Genomic DNA, 27406 nt, shown 5'->3' on the forward strand with positions numbered 1-27406 from the left:
GGCCATATCCTTGAGCTGAAGAGCTCAGGGACAATACCCAGGCCCAAGGGTAGGGCAGTAGCCTTGAGCTGAAGAGCTCAAGCACAGTGCCCAGACTGAGTTGAAGCCCCATGACCCACAAAAAAAAAAGGTTGAGCTTTTTTTTTCATTATAAGTAGTTTGTTTTTATTACACTCATAATAAAATGACAAGTGTAATTCAAATATCATAGAAAAGTCATTGGAACATTATTTAAAATTCTTAATTTTATTCATACAGATGCACTTATAGCATATTTCTGCAAAACTAATATTTATATAATTCATATTCACACCATGAACTTTTTATAGATAACATTTTTTCAAAAATAATTGAACAAATTTTAAGCTGTTGTGGCTGTCTATAGATCTTTGTTTACACAAAAGGCACATTGCTTATCTTGTCCTGCCCAATACTAAGCTAATGTAAGTATGCACCAACTTTGAAGCAGGAGGATATCAACTTTTAGATATTCTTTTTATGACACAGAGCAAAATGGGAACTCAATTTCCCCCCAAGAATTTGAGTTTAATTCTTTGATACAAATAAATACATACATAAAAACACATGACCTAGACTTTTCCACTATATAAATACATACTTAGATTTTTAATAAAAACTAGAAGATTAATGCTTATTGAATAGACTTTGTATGTATTTTTATTAACGGCACAAAGATCATAAGAACAATACCAGCATAAGATAATAAAACTTCCACAATTCCAATACCTAAAACAATTGTTTATATTTATTTATTTAGCCAGTCCTGGGGCCACGTCTGTTTCTAGTGGTTACTCATGTGACTTTATAATTATTCAATTATTACCATAAAAGATACAATTTAGTCAAATACAGTAAAAATATGAGATTGCTACCTGGTATACAGTATATACATTTGTTTATTTGAATTAGAAAGGGAAGGGGGGAAAACAAGATGATTGGGAGGGGGTGAGGGGAAGGAAATAGGAACAAAAACGTAAGAAGGGATATCAATGTGTGAGAAGTAAGGTACCTACTATCTGATGAATGTAAGTAACCAATCATGACTTATCAGGTCATTTCCCCATTTTAGAAATAATATATCCTAATAACAAACACAGCTCCTTTTGTGTTTAAGTTTTTATACTTTGTTGCTGTGTAGGCTAAACTTGATAGAACATGGAAAAACTGCTGGGCACATGGCTCACGCCTGTAATCCTAGCTACTCAGGAGGCTGGGATCTGAGGACTCTGAGCCTCTTTGTACTCAAGACTAGTGTTCTATCACCTACGCCACTGCACCACTTCCGTTTTTTTCTGAGTAGTGAATTGAAGATAAGAGTCTCACGGAGGGCCAGGAGTGTGACCTAGCGATTGAGTGCTTCCTTAATATGCACAAAGCAGGCTGAGAGTTTGGCCTAGTGGTTAAAGTGCTTGCCTAGCATGCATGAAGACCCGGGTTCAATTCCTCGGTACCACATACATAGAAAAAAAAAAAAGCCGGAAGTGGTGCTGAGGCTCAAGTGGTAGAGCTCTAGCCTTGAGAAAGTCCAAGGACAGTGCTCAGGCCCTGAGCTCAAGCCCAGGACTGGCAAAAAAAAAAAAAAAAAAATATGCACAAAGCACTGAGTTCAATTTCTCAGTACCACATTCATAGAAAAAGCCGGAAGTGATGCTGTGGCTCAAAGTGATAGAGAGCTAGCCTTCAGAAATCTTAAGGACAGTGCCCAGAGCCGTAAGTTCAAATCCCAGGACTGGCAAAAAATAAAATAAACTAAGAATAAGAAAGAATCTCAAGGACTTTCCTGCCCAGGATGGCTTTGAACCCCAATCCTCAGACCTCAGCTTCCTGAGTAGCTAGGATTACAGGTGAGCCACTGGCTCTGGGCAGACTTGGGACTGTTTTAACTATGTTTGCCTTTCTTATGTCTCAGTCTCAATTCTCTCTAACCTGAGGCCATCATCTATTCCTTGGAAGATGGCTGAAATTGTGCTCAAGTCCTGAGTTCCCATGGCTACCTTTCTCTACCTTTCACCACATCTCCTAGTTTGGCATATGGGGGTGGGGAGATGGCCCAGTCTAACTTAAAACTCTTGGACTTCAATTTCAGAGTAGCAAAGAGTTTGAGGAAAGAAGGATTCACATTCCATCTGAGACAATCTGTGATGAACAGAATACTGACCCAATCCTTCAGTTAAAAAATAAACAACTGCCAGTATCTACAGGGAACTCAAGAAATTAATCCCCCGAAAACCCAATAAACCATTCACTAAATGGGCAAGGGAACTAAAGAGAGACCTACCAGAAGAAGAGATTAAAATGGCAGAAAAACATATGAGAAAATGTTCATCATCTATGGTCATAAAGGAAATGCAAATCAAAACAACCCTAAGATACCACCTTACCCCAACAAGAATGGCCAAGATTTTGAACTCAATGACAGTTGCTGGTGGGGTTGCGGAGAAAAAGGAACCTTACTGCACTGCTGGTGGGATCGTAAACTAGTTCAGCCACTCTGGAAAGCAGTGTGGAGGTTCCTTAAAGAACTGAAAATAGACCTTCCCTATGATCCCGCCATACCATTTCTGGGCGTCTATCCTGAACAGCATGACCCAGGGTATCATAAAGACACCTGCTCAGCTATGTTCATCTCTGCACTATTCACAATAGCCAGGCGATGGAAACAATCCAGATGCCCTACTACATATGAATGGATACAAAAAATGTGGTATATATACACAATGGAATTCTACATAGCCAACAGACAAGATAAAATAATGGCATTCGCAGGGAAGTGGATGAATCTAGAGCAAATCATGCTGAGTGAGACAAGTCAAGACCTAAGGATCAAAAGGCGCATGGTTTCCTTAATATGCGGTTATTAAATCCAAAGTGTACAAAGAGCGAGGACTCAATAACTGCATACCCAAAGCTATGGACATGGCAATGGAAATACAAACATAACTATGTAGACAAAAAAACCTATAACTCTATAATCATAATGTTTTATTTCATAAACTGATATGTTTCTATGACATACAAACCGTTAGCCTAATTTTGATTAAGTTCTAAAGACTAAGTCCCAGAGAATGTAATTAGAGATTTCCTCCTTGAACAATTGTTTGTTAAACTTGTCATTTAAAATATGATGTAAACATAAGCCATATAATTAATGATTGTTGTTCTTAAGGTACTATGTTATCTCTCATCACTTCTACTGTTCCTTGGTTATCTCATATTGTTGCACTATCTCACTTTGTTATCTGATATATCGGATATAATTGTATTTGGTTATCTGAAATTGGATAGGGAATGGGGGAAAACAAGATGAGGGGTGGGGGGGGGGAAGGGAAATGGGGACCATGACATGTGAAAGGGTATCAATGTGTGGGAATTAAGGCACCATTTATCTGGCAAATATCATGTAACCCTTCTATTAATTACAATAAAAAATATATTAAAAAATAAAAAATAAACAACTGGGCCAGGAGTTTGGCCTAGTGGTAGAGTGCTTGCCTAGCATGCACAAAGACCCAGGTTCAATTCCTTGGTGCCACATACATAGAAAAAGCCAGAAGTGGTGCTGCTGCTCAAGGGGTGGAGCACTAGCCTTAAGAAAACCCATGGACAGTTCTCAGGCCCTAAGCCCAAGCCCAAGACAGGCAAAAAGCAAACAAGCAAACAAACAAAAAAATAAACAGCTGGCACAGTGGCTCACACCTGTAATCCTAGAGATCTGACAAGGTTCAAAGCCAGCCCAGGCACTAAAGTCCATAAGACTCTTATCTCCAATCAACCACTAGAAAATGGGAAGTGAGGCTGTGGCTCAAGGAGTAGTAGCCTTGAGCTGAAAAGCTCAGGGACAGCACCTAGGCCCAAAGTTCAAGCCCCACAATCAAAATAAATAAACAAATGGTGGTAACATGAAACTGGCACCTCTCCCAACATCAGGGGTTTCTCAATGAAACCCTACCCAGTCAGGAACTGCTCACATGGCCACAGCCAAAAATACAGCAAATGCTGTTTACTTTGCTATATTTTCCACCTTTGTTCTTGCACAAATGACAAAGGAAATGTGGGGAATTTTAAATTTTATCTCAGGCCCAGTGTGAAAGGTTTTCAAAAGCATGCTGGGAGTCAGAAGTATGTATGCATACTTAAGAGACTTTTTCCCTAACCAAGGCATCCAAGAGAAGAGAAAGGGCATTTTCAAGGAAGAGCTCTCCCCATACTTATACTAACTGCTTCATAGACTCAAAGAGTGTCACATGCAGTGACACTCAGTATTTACCCACAGGTAACTCTCTTGGTATCACAATAGAACTACTGCATTGTGAAAACTCCCATTCCATCTGTTAAACATCCTTCCTTCAGGGAAGGATCTAACCACTCTTCTAAGCTCAAAGAGCTTCCAGAAAAGTTTCTACACAATTCTCCTATAAGTTTTAGTTTAGTTTTTTTAGTTGTTTTTTTTTTTTTTTGTCAGTCCTGGGGCTTGAGCTCTGGGCTGAGCACTATCCTTGGACTTTCTCAAGGCTAGAGCCCACTTGAGCCTCAGCACCACTTCTGGCTTTTTTTTTCTATGTATGTGGTACCAAGGAATCAAACCTAGGTCCTTGTGCATGCTAGGCAAGCACACTACTACTAGGCCAAACTCCTGGCCCCAATTCTACTACAAGTATGCATTTATTGGGAGTTCACTCCTGTAGATTTACTATATGGGCAGCTCCAGTATAAACTTTTATAGAAACTGTTGAAGGCCTTCCTTACTGGGCCAATATAAATGCTCCACAACCATTTTCCTTATTCCTTGCAAGACTACCAATCAGGAAAATGTGACTACAAAAGAAGGTGAAGATGAAGTGATACTGGATGTTTCACCAGTTCTGAATATCTAAAAGACAAGGCAAACTACATAAGCTATGAAAAGAATATAAACTATGAGGAAACCAATCTTTACATTGTTCAGTAAACACATCTGCTAACTAATTTCTACTGCCTTCAGGCAAGGTGACTGCCCATCTCTTAGCTCTATCTTACAATCACCTGTACATTATAATAATATTTTCTTTTCCCTGAATGCAATACAACAAACTAATAGTCATCCCATTAAATAAAAGTTCACTGAGCTAAAACATGGAGAGAGACTGCAAAGTCTAAGAAGTGAAAGGAAGCACAAATTAATGGTCCTTATCCTGAGTGAAATTAAAATTGTAGAGATAAGATATGGAGTAAGACTACAGTTTTAAATTAGCCTAGTAGGTAAACTCTAGTATGTTATGATTTTTTAAATAATGGCTTAATTATAGGATATAATTCACAACATTAAATTCACTCTTACAGTGTATACAACTCAGTGATTTTAGTATTGTCCCAGAGGTATACATCTATCTCAATACTAGAAAAATCATCATCACCTTAAGCTAAAAGCCTACTATGAGCAGTCTGATGGCTGCACAGCACCTAGTAGCCACACTCTAATACTGGCTGCTAGAACTTAAGATAATTTGTTTTCACCATTATGTCTACCTGATTTATCTACCTTTCTGTTAAATAGAAAGTTAAGAATTTCATAAAACAAGAAGTCAAGATTGCATGTTAGGTACAGGTAATAATCTTGTAAAAATATTTTTCTTATATGAGAGGTCACCAATACAAAAAGAAACTGATTATATACGACAGTAATAGTAGAAATAGTATGTAAGTTCAATTTGCCCTTAATATTCAGATTAGCTTTATCTTTTGAATAATATATAATCTTTCTAGGACATAGCTAATTACATTAAAGTCTATGATATGCAGAAACCTTAACGTTTATAATAGACAATTCCTTATCACAGTAATCCCATAATTTTCATTAGCAGTAATAATGTCTACTTATCAGCAGTAATAATTTCCTACATAGTCCCTGATAACCTGAGTTTCATAAATCCTCATAGAGACAAAAATAAAGATTTAGCTAACAATTTCACAAACTGAGAAAAGAAAAAGAAACACTAGAAACATGTCAATCACTGAAGACACTGAATCCACTGAATAGAATTTTTTAATGCAACATCTCTTTTATATTTATTTGCAAATGTCAGAACATGACAAAATTATTTGATAAAATTTCATAGTCCAGGAGGATATTTTTATGGTATTAAATTTGAACATTATGGAGAACAGTTCTAGATCTTTCACAAGAACTTGACATTTACAAAGAATCTACTATAAGCTAATACTGTATTAGCACTAGGTTTGTAAAAGAAGAGTACAATGTAGCTGTTCACAGGTATCTGAAGAAGCAGAAAGAAGTAGAGCACTTATTCTGCATATAAAACTATAGTTTAAGCCAGGCATGGTGGCTCATATCTGTAATCCTAGATAATCAGGAGGCTGAGATCTGAGGATCGGTTTAAAGTCAGCCCAGGCACTAAAGAAAAGGAGATTCCTGCTGAGACCTGAGGATCAAGTTTCAAAGCCAGCCCTGGCACTAAAATACTCAAGACTCTTTTTTTTTTCCTGTCCTGGTCCTTGAACTCAGGGCCTAGGCACTGTCCTTGGGCTTCCTCAAAGCTAGAGCTTTACCACTTGAGCCACAGCACCATTTCTGGCTTTTTCCTATATATATGGTACCGAGGAATCAAACCCAGGTCTTTATGCATGTTAGGCAAGCACTCTACCACTAGGCTAAACTCCAGGCCCAGTATCCAAGATTCCTATCTCCATTTAACCACTAGAAAACTGGAAGTGGCATTGTGGCTCAAGGAGTAGTGTGGTAGCCTTGAGCTGAGGTGCTCAGGGACAATGCCCAGGCCCAGGGGTAGGACGGTAGCCTTGAGCTGAAGAGCTCAGGGACAGCGCCCAGGCCAATTGCCAAAGATTAAAAAAAAAAGTTTGTGCTGTAAAACTCTATATAAAATTATATAGTATATATTATATATAATATGCTATATAATTATATACCATATAAAACTGTATGTCACGCATATTTATATCATAAAATATTTTATATTAAATGTATTCTATATATTTAAAAAAAAGAACAGGAGACTCCTATCTCCAGTTAATCACTAGAAAATGAGAAGTGGGGCTGTGGCTCAGGGCTAGGGCAATAGCCTTGAGCTAAAGAGCTCAGGGATAATGCACAGGCCCAGGGGCAGAGCAGTAGCCTTAAGCTGAAGAGCTCAGGGCAGTGCCCTGGCCCACAGTTCAAGCCCCATCACACACACACACACACACACACACACACACACACACACACACACGACATAGTTTACATTTATGATAGTAATGCCACCACAAAACCATGGAGAAAAGACATATTCATATTTGGGAAAATTCAAACTTTTTAAAATTTTCTAGCATAAAAAAAAAAATCAATTGAGGCCAGGAGTTTGGCCTAGTGGTATAGTGCTTGCCTAGCATGCAAGAAGACCCAGATTCAATTTCTTGGTACTACATACATAGAAAAAGCCAGAAGTGATGCTGTGGCTCAAGTGGTAGAGCTCTAGCCTTGAGAAAAGCCCAACGACAGTGCTCAGGCCCTGAATTCAAGCCCTGGGATGGACAAATTTTTTTAAAAATCAGTTTAGGTAAATTACAGATCTCATATAGAGTAGATAATATAACTATATATATAAATATAAAATATATAATAATAAAACACTTTGAGTGCAACATCTTCATGAACTTGAAGTAGAATAAGATTTTTTTCTTCATTCTTTCTTTTTTCACCATTCCCACTACTACCCAACCCTCCCTGCCAAAATGGAGATTAAACACATGGCCTCATAAACACTAGACAACACTTTAACTGAGTTACATCCCCTTCCAAAGGTTGCCTAAACATAATGCAAAAGCACTAAGGGAAAAGAACAGTATATTGGCCTACATTAAAATCAAGAACATGGCCAGGTACTGATGGCTCACACCTATAATCCTAGCTACTCAGAAGGCTGAGATCTTAGGATCACAGTTCAAAGCCAGCCCAGACAGCAAAGTCCCATTCCATTTGTTAAACATCTTTCCTTCAGGGAAGCTTAAAGTATCTAACCACTCTTCTGAACTCCAGAGCTCCCAGAAAAGTTTCTACACAATTCTGTCACAAGTATGCATTCATTGGGAGTTCACTCCTGTTGATTTACCACATGCGCAGCTCCAGTATAACCTTTTTTTTTTCTTTTTTCTTTTGTCAGTCGTGGGGCTTGAACTCTGAGCCTGGGTGTTGTCCCTGAGATCTTCAGCTGAAGGCAACCACCCTATCCCTTAAGCTACAGGCCCACTTGTGCTTTTCTAGTAGTTAATTGAGGAGTTTCACAGACTTTGGTTCAGGCTGGCTTTGAACCAGGATCCTCAGATATCAACCTCCTGAGTAGCTAGGATTACAGGTGTGAGCCACCATTGCCTGTCTGGATTTTATTCTTAACTGCAGAATGACAATCTGATGTAATGAGGGGTACAAAATAAATAGAAGATCGGAATACTATCTCAAAATATATGTAGTCTCTATTTCATAATTGACAGACATCAGCACATCATGTGATATTTATTCCTCTCTGGCTTCCTTTATTAACCTTAGAACTCAATGTCTCCACTTGCTAGGCACACACACTACAGCTAAGCCTTTTGTTTGCCCTCGTGAGATAATGTCTCATTTCCTGCCCCAGCACATGCCTGAGCCACAATCCACCTATTTTTGGCTTCCCATCATAGATAGGATAACAAGTATTCACCATGGAACCCACTTCTCATTTGAAAAGAGAGTCTCACAAACATTTCTACCTGGGATGGCCTCAAACAGCGATCCTCCCAATCTCAGCCTCCCACATAGCTAGGATTATAGGTGCGAGCCACTAGGGCCCAGATTACCATGGTTATTATTATTATTTTTATTGTACTTAATAAAAGGGTTACATGATATTTGCCAGGTAGAAGGTGCATTAATTCACATACATTGATACCCTTTCACATGTCTTGGTACCCATTACCCTACCCTCCACCCACCACCCACCCCCCGTCTTGGTTTTCCCCCCTTCCCTATCAAATTTCAAATAACCAAATACAAATAAATTCAATATATCAGATAACAAAGTGAGATACTGTAACAATATGAGATACCCAAGGGACAGCAAAGGAGATGAGAGATAACATAGTGCATTAAGGACAACAATCATTCGTTATATGGCTTTTGTTTCAATATCCTGGAGGTCCTTTCAATTAGCTTCATACTATATGGCCTTATGTATCAAGATTTTGCTCTATTGCAGATCTCTGCTAGTAGAGCCCAAGGTTTCTACTGATTATGACAAATGAGGGAAACCATTGAGCCTAAGTTCCTTTGAGTCTGGCTTACTTCACTTAATATGATTTTTTCTAAGTCTTTCCATTTCCTAACAAATGGGGCGATGTCGTTTTTTCTGACAGCAGCATAGAATTCCATTGTGTACAAATACCACAACTTGTTGATCCACTCATCAACTGAGGGACATCTAGGTTGGTTCCATATCTTTGCTATGGTGAATAGTGCTGCAATGAACATTGTTGTGCTAGTGGATTTAGTATGCCCTTGTTTCTGGATGGTTGGATAAATGCCAAGTAGTGGAATTGCTGGGTCATAGGGGAGTTCTATGTTTAGCCTTTTGAGGCACTGCCACACTGCTTTCCATAGTGGTTGAACGAGTTTGCACTCCCACCTTCTTTGTCACCCTGCACTAGAATTAACTCCAAATGGATCAAAGACCTGGAGGTAAAAGCTGACACACTGAAAACTTTACAGGAAGGAATAGGAGATACACTAGGCCCCCTTGGCCCAGGTCGAAACTTTCTTTTTTTTTTTTTTTTTTGCCAGTCTTGGGCTTGAGCTCAGGGCCTGAGCACTGTCCTTGGACTTTCTCAAGGCTAGAGCTCTACCACTTGAGCCTCAGCACCACTTCCAGCTTTTTTCTATGTATGTGGTACCAAGGAATTGAACACGGGTCTTTGTGCATGCTAGGCAAGCACTTTAACCACTAGGCCAAACTCCCAGGCCAGGTTGAAACTTTCTTAATAAGGACCAAGAATCACAACAAATAAGAGAAAGGCTGGATAAGTGGGACTGCATTAAACTGCAGAGCTTTTGTATGGCAAAGGACATAGCTAGTAAATTAATTAGGAAGCCTACAGAATGGGAGAAGATCTTCACCAACCAAACAATGGACAAAGGCCTCATATCTAAAATATATCAACAACTCAAAAAATTGAATCACTCCAAAACTAATCTCCAAAGTAACAACCATCCCATTAAAAAATGGGCCAAAGACTTACAGAGAGTCTTCTCTGAAGAAGAAACAAAAATGGCCTGTAGACACATGAAGAAATGCTCAACATCTCTGGTCATAAAAGAAATGCAAATCAAAACAACTCTAAGATTCCACCTCACTCCAGTTAGAATGGCCAGGATCAGGAAAACGAATAATAACAGATGCTGGAGGGGATGTGGCCAGGAGGGATCACTACTATTATTATTTTTTAAATAGCATCTTCCTTTTCGCCTGTGTGCACACCTGAACTGTAAAATGCCTATGATAAGCTGACATAACAGGCAAGAACCATCATGCCCAGCAATGGGTCGAGAAGAGTCCCCAAAACTTTGCTGCCTGGGCTGACCTTGAAAGACAACCAGCCTCTCTAGCAGTTAAGGATTCCAAATGTGAGCCATCAGTGCCCTGCCCTATTTATTGGGGTCTTTAAGAACAACTTTTATATAACTTTGAAGAAATTTCATTCATTGATCCAGATTTGTTTAAGAAATGAGCATGTTATTCAGTAGCTCTTTTCCAAGTAAATTTCAAACTTCCTATTTTCATGAAAATTCAAATAAGTGAGGCAAGAGTCTTTTTAATATGCTATTCTTTTGCTATTTTAAACATGATCTATACAATGTTGGGAAGTACACTTTTCAAAAAAAAAATAATGACTTTTTTTTCCCCAGTCCTTGGGTTTTCTCAAGGCTAGAGCTCTACCACTTGAGCTACAGCATCACTTCCAGCTTTTTCTATGTATGTGGTATTGAGGAATTGTATTTGGGTCTTCATGCATGCTAGGCAAGTACTCTACCATTAGACTAGACTCCTGGCCCCTTAAAATAAGGGCTTTTACATCTTTTATGGCAGTACTTGGGATTTGAACTCAGGTACTTGAACTTAGTAGACTTGCACTCTACAACTGAGCCATATACCCAGCCCTTTTTGCTTTATTTATTTTTCTTATAGGATCTTGAATTTTTGCCAGGACTATTAGGACCAAGATGCACCTATTTGTGCTTCTTAAATATCTAGGATGACAGGCACATAAGCCATTACACGCAGCTTTTACTGGTTGACATCAGGTCTTGTGAACTATTGCCCAGTTGGTCTTGAATAGCAATCTTCTTGGTCTCAGCCTCCTGAGTATCTGGGATTATAGACATAAGCCACATTTTTTAATATAATGAAAAATTTAAGCATCATTAAGTTTTGGGTTTCATTGTGTGTCCTGATATAGTCAATTGAAAAGCCTATTGATATAAAAGGCATTTTCTAATATCTGTAAAAGCATGTGAGTTTTTTTTTAACTATCATTTACTTTTTCAGACTTAGGTGGTAGGAATATAGTATTTTCATACATATTTCCCAAGTACAGCAGAATACAATTACTATTTTTGATGATGCTGTATAAGCAAAGCCTTCAAAATCCATCTGATAATCAGCTAAGAGATAACAGCATTTCTACAATGAAGCACTAATGTCTGTCTAAGAGATGGACTTTAATCCCCCTATTATCTCTGCACCTGAGAGTTTGAAGCTTGGAAAGTGCTCGATTCCATTAAGACATCACTTACTGACTACCCACATAGTACAAATCATGCATACTCCTTTTTGAAGAGATTATAAAGGAAAACATAAGGGCAGCTGTCTGAAGGCCTTTTCAAGAGCTTCGCACAAAACCCTAGCCCTAGACTGTCACTTCATTACTTAACACAGATCTCCAATTTCCACAAAAGCAGAAAAAGTTGCTCCAATAAAGAAAGGATAAAAACAAGCACATCCTAGAATTCGAGCTATATACTTAACCAAAAATATCATATAATACAATACCTGGCTTACTTACTATGCACTACCTGTCAGCTGTGTATATATGTGTTTTACTTCAGACTGGAAGTTCTTTCATATTGGGTCATTCAGTGTCTGAGGCACAGTAGTCAGTAAACAATTTATTGAACTTTTCTACAAAAACCATGAGATTTGGACTGGTCTCTGCCTAGCTCAACAGATATTTTTATCCTTTATTCCTTATCTTCCCTAAACACAGTTGCCTGATTTTAGTTTGCAAACCTAACAATATTCTTCCCCCTAGAACTCCTACCATGCCATTCCCTGTACCTGAGATCCTTACCCTCTGCTTCTTCATCCTTGTCCTCTTCTTCCTCCTCCTACCAAATTCAAATGAATCTCCAGACCACTCTGTCCTCTCTTCCGTGTTTTCATCCCTCCTAACCCTCCTTAGCTTCACTGATCTCTACTGTAATTAAATAATTAATTCCATGACTGATTGCTTTAATATCTAGCTCTCCCTTAGGATGTAAGTGCCACAGTTCTCACATCTTTATCCCGAGTGACTTTTAGGAAGCAACTCAAAATGAGTATTTGTTGAAAATAAAGTGAGTTTTAAACTAGCCATACAACTTCCTAGGTAAATTTGAAAAGGTAAATTACTATCCTTAGACTTCATTTTCCATATCTATGAAATGAGGATAATAAATACATGGCCTTGCTTGGTTGTTGGGATTTATGGTGAATCTGAAACTCTAAAATTTTATGTAAAACCATTAATCAATTATCCTCAGCAAGGATCTTTTACACTTAATGCTGGTTCTAGATATATCTTAATAAGATTAACTAAGATCTTAAAATATTACCAATAATAAAGATACTAATAAATAATGGATCTGACAAAAATTAATAAGCAGTCATTAGTTCCAGTCAGCAGCAGCCCATGACAGATTCCAAGTACTGATCTAATGATTGCCAGTTCCATAATGATTGTCTATCTCACATGAAAGCCTAGCAGACCTAATATAATTCATGCTTCAGAAAGAAGCATTTCCTATGGAGTCAGCTGCATGAACAAATATACCAGTTAACATGTGGATCAATAGTGAAAGATGAGCTTCTCCAGTTCACTCACAACTACGCCTAAGTCAATAGACTCATGTAAATCAATAATTTGTTATATTTGCTACATTTACACACTTTGATCTTTAATATAAACCTGGCTATAAAACAACATACATTTCTTTTCTTGTGTTCTACAGTTATCTAATCCTGAATATGGTAAAGGGAAAAAAACTGATTTCCCTCTTGTCTATGTAGTAAATACACACCAAGATGTTCACTCACATCTTTTAGATATTGCTCTCTGGTAACTGTCTTTATAGGAATATTTTTTTCAAATGCATATGTAAAGAACCAAAACAAGATATATACATGTTAATCATAAATTACATATTGGGGGTGGGGAGAGGGAAATGGGGACCAAGACATGAGAAAGGGAATCAATGTATGTGAAGTAATGCACCTTCTATCTGGTAAATATAATGTAACCCTTCTATTAATTACAATAAAAATATATGAAAAAAATAAATTACATACAACTTTATATCCTGGATTATATATTTCCCTGGGTTCCTCTATAATATATAGATATATGTGTGTATGCATGTGGCTGTGCCTATATACTTAGGACAAATATACATGTATGTGCAAGACTTAATTTGCTCCTTTGTGTATCCTGCATCCTCATTAGAAAGTAGATTTGTTTACGGCAATCACTGTCTTTTCTATCTGAACCCTTCACATACTGCAGTCGTTAAACATGATTGAGACTCCAAGAAGTCTGCAAAGTAATTTTACTATCCTAATCCTCATTACATTTTCCTGATGTCTGCAACACAACCCAAAAGCTACCTTCTGAATGAGTTGTCCATTCTGAGCTCTGAAAGAAACATTCCTAATAAAACTTAATTTTTTTTTTTGCCAGTCCTGGGCTTGAGCTCAGGGCCTGAGCACTGTCCTTGGACTTTCTCAAGGCTAGAGCTCGACCACTTGAGCCTCAGCACCACTTCCGGCTTTTTTCTATGTATGTGGTACCGAAGAATCGAACCCGGGTCTTCATGCATGCTAAGCAGCACTTTAACCACTAGGCCAAACTCCCAGCCCAAAAACTTAATTTCTTGATATGATATCTGTTATATGCTTCAAATCCTGTGGGACATGGCAGGGACATTTAGAGTTAAAATAGGATCATATAGGAGCTGACTTTTTAATATTTTTATGTATATTGGATATTATATATTTGTATCATGTAGTTCAATATTTGTATATATACTAAATATATGTATATATTTTGTTATATAAGTCTACTTTTTATATGTTTGAAATTCTTCAACTACATCACTTTTAAATGAAAAAAAATTATAAAAGTTGAAAACTAAGGAAAAAAAAGTCTGGAGTTTGGCAGAGTGGTAGAGTGCTTATCTAGCATGCACGAAGACTTGGGTTCAATTCCTTGGTACCACATACATAGAAAAGCTGGAAGGGGTGCTATGGCTCAAGTGGCAGACCACTAGCCTTGAGAAAGCCCAAAGACAGTGCTCAGGCCCTGAGTTCAAGCACTAGGACAGGCAAAAACAAACAAACAACACACACACACCCCTTCTTTCACTGTGAAATTTTTCCCTCAATATTTATCTCAGGACAATACAGCAAGTAGTATTTGTTAACAAGCCAACATTTTGAATTTCTAATGCCAAGTAAGGAAAACATCTCCACTTGCTTTTTAGCTTTTCACCTGTAAGAGTCATGCTCAAGTTACACCAATTTTACCCTTACCTCCTTCTTAAAATTGGAAGAAATGTGTGGACCTTTTAAGTCCAAAATAGTACTTGCTCTTTAAAACAAAAACTAATTCATCATGAAAACCAAGATTTCTGAAAGGATTTTAATAACATAAGGAAGCACTAAGCTATATTATTAAGTAAAAATTATCTAGAAAATGTTAACCTCAGTGGGGCACAGTGGCCCATGCCTATAATCCTAGCTACTCAGGAGGCTGATATCTGAGGATCAAGGTTCAAAGCCAGACCAGACACTAAAGACGATGAGACCCTATCTCCAACTAACCACTAGAAAACTGGAAGTGGTGCTGCAGCTCAAGGGGTAGAGCAGTAGCCTTGAGCTGAAGAGCTCAGGGACAATGCCCAGGCCCAGGGGTACGGTGGTACCCTTGAGGTGAAGAGCTCAGGGACAGTGCCCAGGCCCAGAGTCCAAGCCACATGACCCACCAAAAAGAAAAAAAAGGTTAACCTCAGAGAGTTTTCAGATTTTTCATTTTTATGCCACTCATGGGGCTTGAACTCAGGCCCTGAAAGCTGTACCTTAGTTTTATTGCTCTCCCACTTAAGCCCCACCTCCACTTCTGGATTTTTGGTGGTTAACAAGAGCTAAGTGTTTCATGGACTTCCCTCCCTGCGCTAGCTTTGAACCATGGGCCTCATATTTCAACCTCTTGAGTAGCTAGGATTACAGATGTGAGTCACCAACATCTGGCTACTTTCCAGATTTTTTTTTTCTTTTTTTTTCTTTTTTGTGGTCAGTTGTGGGGCTTGAACTCTGGGTCTGGGTGCTGTCCCTGAATTGTTCCACTCAAGGCTAGCACTCTACCACTTGAGCTACAATGCCACTTCAGTTTTCTGGTATGTTAATTGGAGATATGAGTCTTACAGACTTTCATATCTGTGGTGGCTTTGAATTGTGATCCTCAGATCCCAGACTCCAGAGTAGCTACGATTACAGGCGTGAGCCACTGGCGCCCAGCTGATTTCCAGGTTTTGTAAAACTAAAAATATGTAAGTGGTTTTGGGAAGCCAGCCCAAGCAGAAAAGACTCTCATCACCAATTAACCACTCAAAAAACAGAACTGGTGCTGTGGCACAAGTGCTAGCCTTAAGCACAAAGAGGTTCAGAGACAGCAGGACCTGAGTTCAAGCCCCACAACCAACAATAAAAATATCCTCAGCCTACGGGACCAGGAGTTTGGCCTAGTGGTAGAGTGCTTGCCTAGCATGCACAAAGACCTGGATTTGATTCCTCGTTACTCTACATACATAGATAAAAGCTGGAAGTGGTGCTAAGGCTCAAATGGTAGAGCTCTAGCCTTGAGAAAGTCCAAGCACAGTGCTCAGATCCTGAGCTCAAGCCCAGGACTGGCAAAATATATATATATATATATATTATATATATATATCTCCTCAGCCTAGAATGAGATTTATGTTTTGATAAACATCATAAATTGAAAAATGGGTTAAGCCCAAAACACATTAAATATACCTTACCTTCAAACATCATTGCTTAGCCTGGTACACCTTTAAGCAAGTTCCAAACATGTACACTAACATACAGTTGGATAAAAGTATCTAATACAAATCCATTTTATAATAAAGTGTTGGATATCTCATATAATTTATTGAATGAGCTATCCAAAAAGCCACTAGCATTAGTGTACTCTGGAGTATCAGTGCCTCAATCTCATAATCTTTTGACTGACTAGGAGCTGTGGCATCCCCAGATAATATCAGATACCACAGACCAAGAAAATCCACACTGCAGAGCAGGATTCTGGCTGAATGTATATCACATTTGCATCATCATAAAGCTGAAAAACTGTAACATGAACCATCAGAAATCAGGACCACTATGTACTTTCACCTAAATATACACAAATACACTTATATGTGTGTGGAAAACATCGCCCCTAAAAAGATATCAAAATGTTAATAGCATTCTGCTAAAATAATATAATTTATCGCTATTGTATGCTTTAAAGTTCTTCAATGGTCAGATACTGTTTTCCTTTTCACAACTGTTATTATTAAATCATACTATTATATGAGGTTATCTTTCTATAAAATATAAAAATAGCTTAAGATTTTAAGATTATACCTTTTCAAGTTTGAAAAAAAATGATACTGGCCTATAATCTTAGTACTCAGGAGGTAGAAACAGGAGGATGTGGAGTTTAAGGCCAGCCTGGGACATATAGCAAAACTTGTCTAAAAAAGAAGAAGAAGGAAGAGGAGGGGGGGAGGAAAGAAAGAAGGAAGAAAGGATGGATGGAAGGAAGGAAGGAAGGAGAGAAAAAAGGAAAGAGAGGGAAGGAGGGAGGGAGGGAAGTTAAGAAGGAGGCAGGGATAGAAAGAAAGAAAGAAAGAGAGAGAGAGAAAGAAAGAAAGAAAGGAAGGAAGGAAGGAAGGAAGGAAGGAAGGAAGGAAGGAAGGAAGGAAGGAAGGAGGAAAGAAAGAAAGAAAGAAAGAAAGAAAGAAAGAAAGAAAGAAAGAAAGAAAGAAAGAAAGAAAGAGGGAGGGAGGGAGGGAGGGAGGGAGGGAGGGAAGGAAGGAAGGAAAGAAGGAAGGAAAGAAGGAAGGAAGAAAGGAAGGAAGGAAAGAAGGAAGGAAGAAAGAAAGGAAGGAAGAAAGGAAGGAAGGGAGGGAGGGAGGGAGGGAGGGAGGGAGGAAGGAAGGAAGGAAGGAAGGAAAGAGAGAGACAGAGAGAGAAAGAGAGAGGGGGAGGAAAGGAAGGAGGAAGGGAAAAGAAAGATGACAGTAATTTCTTAACAAGTAAAATTCTAGGTACATCTTATTTTTAATCTCTATGTAATCTTCTTATAAGCTATAAATCCAAATAGAAATCAGTTATTTATTTATTTGATATATCCATTCGTGCAGCATTAGAATATAACATCTTAAATAATAGTAATGAGAATAATTAAAACTCAACAATTCCACTCTGATATATTAATGAATGGAACAATGATTAACAGTAAGATTCTGATATAACCCCACTCTGCTGGGGAAAAAAAAGAACAATTTGGTGAGTTAGCTAAATCAATTAATCATTTCCATCTGCTGCAAACATGCATACTAAAATACTTGCCAACATTACTTTGAGAAAAGGGAACTTTCATTCGGTGTTCATATCATATCAATGGAAAGAACATGCTGAATAAGGCCTTCCGAATGGACTACTTTTTGAGAGCCAACTAAAGGCCGGAAGCTGGAAAATTAAGAAGGGAAAACTGTATGGGGAGTATTCATACTTGGCAGCTACTGGTGATCTGATCAAGTTCAGGACAGAACATTCCTGTTTTACTTCTCTATATTTTTATTAAAATGATTTTTCCATTCCAACACTTACATATGCCTGCGCACAACAGTGAGACTAGCATTCACCAATTCTCAGTACATATGGTATGCATTCAATGACATCATTCACCACTACATTTGCCAAGTTTAACCTCTCCTCTAGACCACCAAAACACAGTTTCACCGTCCCTGTGGGGCTAAGAGAGTAGTTCCAAGGCAATAGGTCGGTGCTGCAGAATGGAGAGGTTATTAATGTTTCATCCCATATATTCCATACCCTCCCTATCCCCTAATAAATAAAAATCTTTGTAATGCTGCAATGTATTTAGCTTTTATTAACCCTTTCAGGGTTGTTTTGCACAAACAAGTGACTATACACTGGAAAGCTCGGGTAGCAACAGTGCTCTAGCAGGTGCTGTTTGCTGTGTTTTTGTGCAAAGATTAGAGACTGAATTTTTATTATGAAGACAGATGAAAATTACTATGTGAGTCATAAAACCTAATTCATGTAATTAATATTTTTCACTAGTGATTATGAAATAAAAATCAAAGCAGCCTTTCTATCAAAGGAGGGCTTTCAATAATATTCTCATTTTCTAATCTAAAGGGAATCCGTCTACTTAAAAGATTTTAAAATGACTATACAATAGACTCTATAATCCTACAAAATAGTTAAAAATCTAGATGATTGCTTTCACAGACATAGTAAAGATTTTCCTTATTTTTTAAATCAATAAAACTTTTGAAGAAAAAGTAGCATTACCTCAAATACTTTCCCCCAGTGGTCTACAATATAAAACCACTATATAAGTATAGGAAAACTTAAAATAAGATGTTCCTGAAAGGTTTCAGGTGGAGGTCTTCCTTCACATGTTTTCTGAGGTAATTCAGCAAATAGCAGAGCTCTGTGGCACAAAGTGCTCAGAGTTTTAAGGTAAATGTCAAGAAACTCAATGTATGGGCAACTCAAAAGAGTCGTGTTCTCTCTCTGAAAGGCCTCAGCACCCTTCAGTTAACCCTTCTCACAGGGGCTTGGGTACTGCTAGTCACTATACATGATCCATTCAACAGTATCTGAAATCTATAAATTACCAAAAAAAAGTAAGTCAAATTATTGTATAACAAATTTTTACATTATCTTAATAAAATAGCAACGTATTTCCATTTTTTAAAGTAAATTTCAGTGAATTCATGTGATTTAGAAAGAAGGATTTTACTATCCATATTTAAGGTACATAGAAAACCAATATTGGCGAGGCACAGTAGCTCATGCCTATAATCCTAGCTACTTAGGAGGCTGAGTTCTGAGAATCAAGGTTCAAAGCCAGCCCAGGCACAAAAGTACCTGAGACTCTTATTTCCAATTAACCTCTAGAAAATGGGAAGTGGGGCTTGGCTCAAGGATAGGGTGGCAGCCTTGAGCTGAAGAGCTGAGGGACAGGGCCCAGGCCAAGTTCAAACTCCATGATCCACAAAAAAAAAAAAAAAAGAAAAGAAAACCAATATGATGAATTTTCTAAAACCTGAGCATATTTACTAGACAATGTGATTCTTCTTTAGAACTACTCTAGTGGGCTGGGAATGTGGTGTAGTAGTAGAGTGCATGCATGAAGCCCTGGCTTCAATTCCTCAGTACTACATAAACAAAAAGGCCAGAAGTAGTGCTATGGCTCAAGTGGTAGAGTGCTATAGCCTTAAACAAAAGAAGGACAGTGCCTCAGCCATGAGTTCAAATCCCAGAACTGGCAAGAAATTACTTAAATATTTAAATTCAGAAATGTAAGAAGCAAAAACGGTCTGAAAAATCAGTGATTCAACTGTAAAATAGGTGTCAACCTCCAGGGTAAGTGCACCAGTAATACTCATTGCTATAAAACAATAAGAACTTAAGGTAGAAGGTACATTAGTCAGCTTCATTTAGCTATTCCACAATGTATGATATACCAAAACATTATGATGGTATGATATATAAGATTATGCTGTTTGCTACAAATGTAAAGTTTTCATTTGTCAATTAAAAATACTGAATGACAGTATCTACAGGGAACTCAAGAAACTAATCCCCCGAAAACCCAATAAACCATTCACTAAATGGGCAAGGGAACTAAAGAGAGACCTATCAGAAGAAGAGATTAAAATGGCAGAAAAACATATGAGAAAACGTTCATCATCTATGGTCATAAAGGAAATGCAAATCAAAACAACCCTAAGATACCACCTTACCCCAACAAGAATGGCCAAGATTTTGAACTCAATGACAGTTGCTGGTGGGGTTGCGGAGAAAAAGGAACCCTACTGCACTGCTGGTGGGATCGTAAACTAGTTCAGCCACTCTGGAAAGCAGTGTGGAGCTTCCTTAAAGAACTGAAAATAGACCTTCCCTATGATCCCGCCATACCACTTCTGGGCATCTATCCTGAACAGCATGACCCAGGGTATTATAAAGACACCTGCTCAGCTATGTTCATCTCTACACTATTCACAATAGCCAGGCAAAGGAAACAATCCAGATGCCCTACTACAGATGAATGGATACAAAAAATGTGGTATATATACACAATGGAATTCTACATAGCCAACAGACAAGATAAAATAATGGCATTCGCAGGGAAGTGGATGAATCTAGAGCAAATCATGCTGAGTGAGACAAGTCAAGACCTAAGGAACAAAAGGCGCATGGTATCCTTAATATGCGGTTATTAAATCCAAAGTGTACAAAGAGCGAGGACTCAATAACTGCATACCCAAAGCTATGGACATGGCAATGGAAATACAAACATAACTATATAGACAAAAAAACCTATGACTCTATAATCATAATGTTTTATTTCATAAATTGATATGTTTTTATGACATACAAACCGTTAGCCTAATTTTGATTAAGTTCTAAATACTAAGTCCCTGAGAATGTAATTAGAGATTCCCTCCTTGAACACTTGTTTGTTAAACTTGTCATTTAAAATATGATGTAAACATAAGCCATATAATTAATGATTGTTGTTCTAAGGTACTATGTTATCTCTCATAACTTCCACTGTCCCTTGGTTATCTCATACTGTTACACTATCTCACTTTGTTACCTGATATATCGGATATATTTGTATTTGGTTATTTGAAATTGCATAGGGAAGGGGGGAAAACAAGATGAGGGGTAGGGGTGGGGGTGAGGAAAATGGGGACCAATACATGTGAAAGGGTATCAATGTATGGGAATTAATGCACCATCTATCTGGCAAATATCATGTAACCCTTCTATTAACTACAATAAAAAATATATGAAAAAAATAGGTATATACTAACCTCTTAAAAAGCCCAAAGTATAACAATACTTATTTTCTTATTTGCTCTCTAACCTAAATCCTTTCTGTTTATCAGCTTTACTGAATTTGTTTTTAGATATAGTGTACCCCAGTTTGGCCTTGAACTCGTGATCCTTTTGCTTCCACATCCCAGAAGCCGGACTATAGACAAACACCATTAGATCCAACTGTAACTTGTTTTTTAATTGTATATTTGTTATTTTTCTGAGGTTAAAAACTTTTTCAAATACAAAAAAAAATCAGATATGGTTGGTAGACCTGTGGCACATGTTACAGGGTTCATTGACAGAAGCTGGCCCCAAGTAAAAATGAATAGGAGACTCTTATCTGAAAAACAGAAGACAGCAAAGAGGACTAGAGGAGTGCCTAGCATGTGCAAGATCCTGTGTCCCAAGTCCAGTACCACCAACAGAAGTGGAAGAAGAAGAGGAAGAGGAAGAAGGAGAAGGAGAAGGAGAAGGAAGAGACAGAGGGGGAAAGAGACAGACAGACAGACAGAGAATTATAAATCATCTGAAAAATTCCTATCTAGTAAAATGTTAGCCACCTTAACATTATGGTTCAAAGCCTGACATGTTTGGTGTGAGGCTCCTATAAATAAACTTTTTTTTTTTTGCCAAACCTGGGGCTTGAATTCAGGGCCTGGGCACTGCCCTTGAGCTTTCTCAAGGCTACCACTTGAGCCACAGCACCACTTTCAGATTTTTCTATGTATGTGGTACTGATGAATTGAACTCGGAGCTTTGTGCATGCTAGGCAAGCACTCTACCACTAGGCCAAACTCCTGGCCACACTTCCAATCCCTATAAACAAACTTAAAACACACAAATATAAATTAAATATATTTAATAGGACTTGATAACAACAAAGGCAAGTATGTTTACTATACTTTCCATCATTATTTTAAAGTATGCTCCTTCTACTCAGGTTACACTAGCACAGCCCTAACCCCTCTTGCCATCTGTTTTCACTGCATTTAGGAGCCATACCATGTGATCCACCTAGATGGATAAGTTTGTTTAGCCACCTTCTATAAGGTTCCCACCATGGCAGCACTGCCTAGCAGAGCATTGCTCAGAAGGTACCCCATCATTAAGGGACACAGAACTGTCCTAAGTTTTTTCCTATAACCACTTATGATGAGGTTTAATTTATGAATTAGGCATGAAAAAAATTAACAGAATGACTGATCACAATATAGTGAAATGAATCTACCAACACAACTACTACCACTTCCAAGCAGGTAACAGAAAATTTCACTGTGCTACTCAAAACTGTGTGCAATCTAAAACTAATGGATTATTTCTAGAATCTGCCATGTGTTTTAGGACCACAGTTGCTTTTGAGTTGATTGAATCTGGACACTGGGACCTGATTATGCCTTCCATAATTAAAGACACTAGAAATCCTATAGCAGATTCTGAAAATATAACAAATGAATATTTGAGTAACAAACTACTCAATAATAAGCCACTCTTCAGCTCCTAGTATTTACTGGATTTCATAATAGATCTCATTTCTGAAATCTTGTCAATGTTGCCCAGTGTTTAAGGACAATAGTCACCTAACACTAGGACATAAAATTGACTTTCCCAATGCAAAAATAAATAAACTCTAGAAATTAAAATAATCAAGTATAAATAAATGACTGAAGCATTTCTTCCAATCAGCATTTGCTTAACTATGGACAAAGTAGAGCATAGACTTGACATGTCCAACAAGAAAATACAAAAAAAGGAAGAATTCTACACAAAAAAGTCAAGTACTAACACTTGCCTCTCCTTCCACCAAAGGAAGAGATATATCTTCAGACACGAGGGGGACATAGAAATACCACCAGCGCACTTACAATTAGGTCCAATATACAAGCTCAGGGCAAAATTATTTTTGTAGTAAGAAAATCATTGTAATCTCTAAAGCTATGGAATGTCTCAACCATCAGACTGTTCTAAACAGTCAAGTTAATCTGAAGCCGATAATATATCCTACCTGAAAAACATCGTAGTAGTCATTTAAATTCCTTTAATAAATGCATTTATTAGGGGGTCAGGAATTTGGCCTAGTGATGGACTGCTTGCCTAGCAAGCACAAAGCCCCAGGTTAAATTCCTCAGTACCACATACATAGAAAATGCCAGAAGTGGTGCTATGGCTCAAGTCATAGAGCTCTAGCCTTGAGAAAGCTCAAGGACAATGTTCAGGCCCTAAGTTCAAGCCTCAAGACTGGTAAAAAAAAAAAAAAAATATATATATATATATATATATATATATATATATATGAAAGCACCATTCTGACTACTCTAATTAGGAATGTAGAGTGAAATACTTTCAACTCTTCAACCTTGCTTCAAGACATTTGACATGAGCTCAAAGTGAATGCTAAACAACTTTTCTCTTTAAACTTTCTATAAAGTTTATAGACAGAAATTTTACAAATGTTTATTAAGTACTAATGATATAATTACAACAAGTACTAAATATGGGGTTTTAAGTTATTAATGTATTTATTTTGCCAGTCCTGGGATTTGAACTCAGGGCCTAGGCACTGTACCTGAGCTGCTTTTGCTTAAGGCTTCCACACTACCACTTGAGCCACAGCAACACTTTCGGCTTTTTCTGTGTATGTGGTACTGAGGAATTGAATTTGGAGCTTCATGCATGCTAGGCAAGCACTCTACCACTAAGCCACATTCCCAGACTAGATATGTTTTGTTTAGAAATTTTAAGTGGAAATCTTAAAATGGGTCTTATTCCTGGCGAGTAAGAGCTTTGGATTCATTGAATGCTTTGGCATTTCAGTTTTAAAAGTTTTGGTGAGCTAAGAAGTTAATTGGTTAACAGATCAGAGATGGCTGGCTTAAGTTTCTGAAACTCTGTATATGAAATGAAACAAGTGTAAACACTTATATATACAAGCAAGCCAAACATATTGAAGCAACAAATCTGGTAGAATTTATATATCAATTAGGAAAGTAGTAAAAAGATCTCTAACCACTCTTGATTGACAGACTATTTATTAGCATCTCTTAAGTTCTCATTTAGGGCCTAAAAAAAGTCATCAAGAAGATGGAGTTCTTGTTCTAACTGTATAAATGAAGAAGATATATGTCTTGGATAAGTCACTTCAATTTCATTACCATATAACTTGTTAAAAGGTACTCTACTCACTAAAGTCCTAAGATAGTACTCTCATTTTTAAGACAACTTTAATGACATTAGGTATCTAGTTTTACCAACAATGACCAATCAAAACAGTAAAAAAAAAAAAATTGAGAGACAGAGAGAGAAGGCATAGTAAGATGTGCGTCACTGACAAAAGTCTAAGAGAAAGCTAATGGCTGAAAACATTAAAAATCAGAGTCTCACAGTAGCCTGCCAGGTTCTGTTAGAAATAATAACAAACTCTTCTTTTTTTCTTTTTCAGCTCAAGACTCAAACTTGATACCTGATGTCTCACACACTGGCAAGGCATTCTACCAACTGAGCCGTGCCTCCAATCCCAAAACAGAGGTAAACTCTCTGCTACAGATAATCTTGAGGGAGTTTTCTTCTGACTTCAGTTTTACTTTGATTGCTTTATTAGAGGAAAACAGGAAATAGAAGTAAAATGTATCTCTTTCAAGTACTAACAGTTAATGCAAAAAAGCACAAAGCTATCTGTGGGATTTCTGTTCTTACTCAGAACAAACTAGAGAGAAACAGAGAAGGTTCCAGAGAACACCTGTAACTGATGTCCCCTTCTATGGCCGTAATACTTCACACTGCAAGACTGGGCATAGAGAAAATGGCCAAAACCAGTTTCTGTACTTCCAAATAGATGTAGTTAGGTTTAAAAGAATACTACATCTGATGTCATATGATCTAGGTTTAAAACCTAACTCTCCCCCAACGAGCAAATGAAAGAAAGCAAGTCAATCTTTCCAAACTCAGCCCTTAACTGGAAAATTGAATACGATAATAATGCTTGTCCTTGCAAAATTGGAAGGATCAAATGAATTAACATCTGTGAAAGTGTTTTGTAATTACATAAAAAGGTTTTCACACACTAGTGCCTCGTCTATGCATCTTATAAATCTCTAAGGCCTCCAGTAATTCATACAAAAATTTCCCCAACAGTGAATAGCTGGAGGCCCACTGCATAGTTAGGAATAAATTATAAAAGCTCATGAATTTATTGCTACAATGTTCAATTTTCTCATAAGCAAAAGCACAATATTATCCACTTAGGTCAAACTCTCTTGATCTTAAGTGAGACATAGTAGTTTGTGGCACACCAGTTCTCCTACCAAAATTGTCTCGCTAAAATCCACATAATATTTCTTTAATAATCTATTTAAAGGTATCAGACAAATGGGTGAACAGATGTTCTGAGTAGATCTTTCTTTGGGGCTATCACTGTACTGAAGCAAAGACCAACATGCATTTACATACTACAGTACACTCTAGTCTACCTTTCACCTAGACACTTGCATAGATCCATAGCCTTTCCCCTCCAATGCTCATTCTCCCAGCTTCCAAATGGCCTTTTAAAATTTAAATCAAGGGGCTGGGAATGTGGGTTAGTGGTAAAGTGCTTTCCTAGCATGTATGAGGCCCTGGGTTCCATTCCTCAGTACCACATAAACAGAGAAAGCTGGAGGTACCTTTGTGGCTCAAGTGATAGAATGCTAGTATTGTGCAAAAGAATCTCAGGGACAGTGTTCAGGCCCTGAGTTCAAACCTCAAGACTGACAAAAAAAAAAAAGAAAAAAATCAAATCAAGCCAGGCACCCATGACTCATGTGTAATCCAGTATACAAGCCCAAAGTTTATATAAGGCTACTCAGGAGGCTGAGATCTGGAGGATCTCAATGTGAAAATAGTCTAAGTATTAAAGTCCAAGAGACTTCATCTCCAAGAAACTAGCAAAATGCTGGCATGGCAGAGTATTTCACATGATAGAGTACCAGTGAAGCAAGCAAGCCATGAGGTTCTGAATTCAAGCCCCAGGATTAGCCTTGAGCAAAAATGGCTTAGCTAAAAAGGCACTAGTGGAAAAGAAACCTAAATCACAGAAAAAGCATGGTGCATCTTACTGCAGTATCAGTTTTACCTTCTGGAAAATTAAACTAAATCACATGCTATTAAGATAAATGTTACAGGTAAGTAAAATGCAAAATTCACATGAGTTACTATTGAGAAAAGAATTTTCCCAGTCACAGGAGCCAGCTCTGGACAAACTTCCCAAAAGGAAGTAATAACCTATGTTTTTACAAAAATCTGAGAAACATTCCATTTATCCTAAATAATAATCTAGGTAAAATAAGAGAAAGGGGGCAGTAGTCTTTATTACCTTATTATTTCCTCAACAGAAAGTACAGAATTTAAAAATCTGACTGGTAAATATAGCAAATCAGAAATTTAAGGAAAAAGAAAGTAAGTGTAGCATTTGGGATTTTGTTGGAAGGTTCTTGGAAGGACAACGAGACAATTCTCCCTCTACAGCCCAGGCTGACCTGGAATTTGCTATGTAGTCCAGGCTAGCTGTGAACTCTTGATTCTCCTACCCAGCTAGATTTGTCTTCCCAAGTGTTGGGATTATAAGCTTGCCTCACCGTGCATCTCTCTGTCCCAATCTAGTTTTAAAAGTACAAGTTTTTGAGGGGCCTGGAGTGTGGCCTTGTGGTAAAGTGCTTGCCTAGCATGCAGAAAGTTCTGGGTTCAATTCCTCAGTATGACATACATAGAAAAGCAAGAAGTGGTGCAGTGGTTCAAGTGGCAGAACTCTAAACATGAGAAAGCCCAAGGACAGTACCCAGGCCCCAGGACTGGCAAAAAATAATAATAATAATAATTAAAAGTGGAAGTTCTTTGTTGTTGTTTTGTTGGTTATATGACTTGAACTTAGGGTC

The 27406-nt window shown here is 37.8% G+C and overlaps 1 protein-coding gene and 1 long non-coding RNA gene across 4 annotated transcripts in view; one reads left to right on the forward strand and one right to left on the reverse strand.

The window, feature by feature from the left end:
• Positions 1 to 27406, reverse strand: part of Ttc28 (tetratricopeptide repeat domain 28) — a 464455-nt gene that overhangs the window by 373978 nt on the left and 63071 nt on the right. The gene's annotated exons all lie outside the window — the stretch shown is intronic.
• The window catches only part of LOC150045174 (uncharacterized), an 85935-nt gene that overhangs the window by 37187 nt on the left and 21342 nt on the right, over positions 1 to 27406 (forward strand). For all 3 annotated transcript variants that reach the window (XR_016532972.1, XR_016532971.1, XR_016532973.1), the window contains one exon: positions 24940 to 25025. This is a non-coding gene — a long non-coding RNA (uncharacterized LOC150045174). The remainder of the gene's footprint in view (positions 1 to 24939; positions 25026 to 27406) is intronic.

This window comes from Megascapheus bottae, chromosome 28, assembly GCF_031878675.1.
Source record: "Megascapheus bottae isolate mThoBot1 chromosome 28, mThoBot2.hap1, whole genome shotgun sequence".
Taxonomy (NCBI): domain Eukaryota; kingdom Metazoa; phylum Chordata; class Mammalia; order Rodentia; family Geomyidae; genus Megascapheus; species Megascapheus bottae.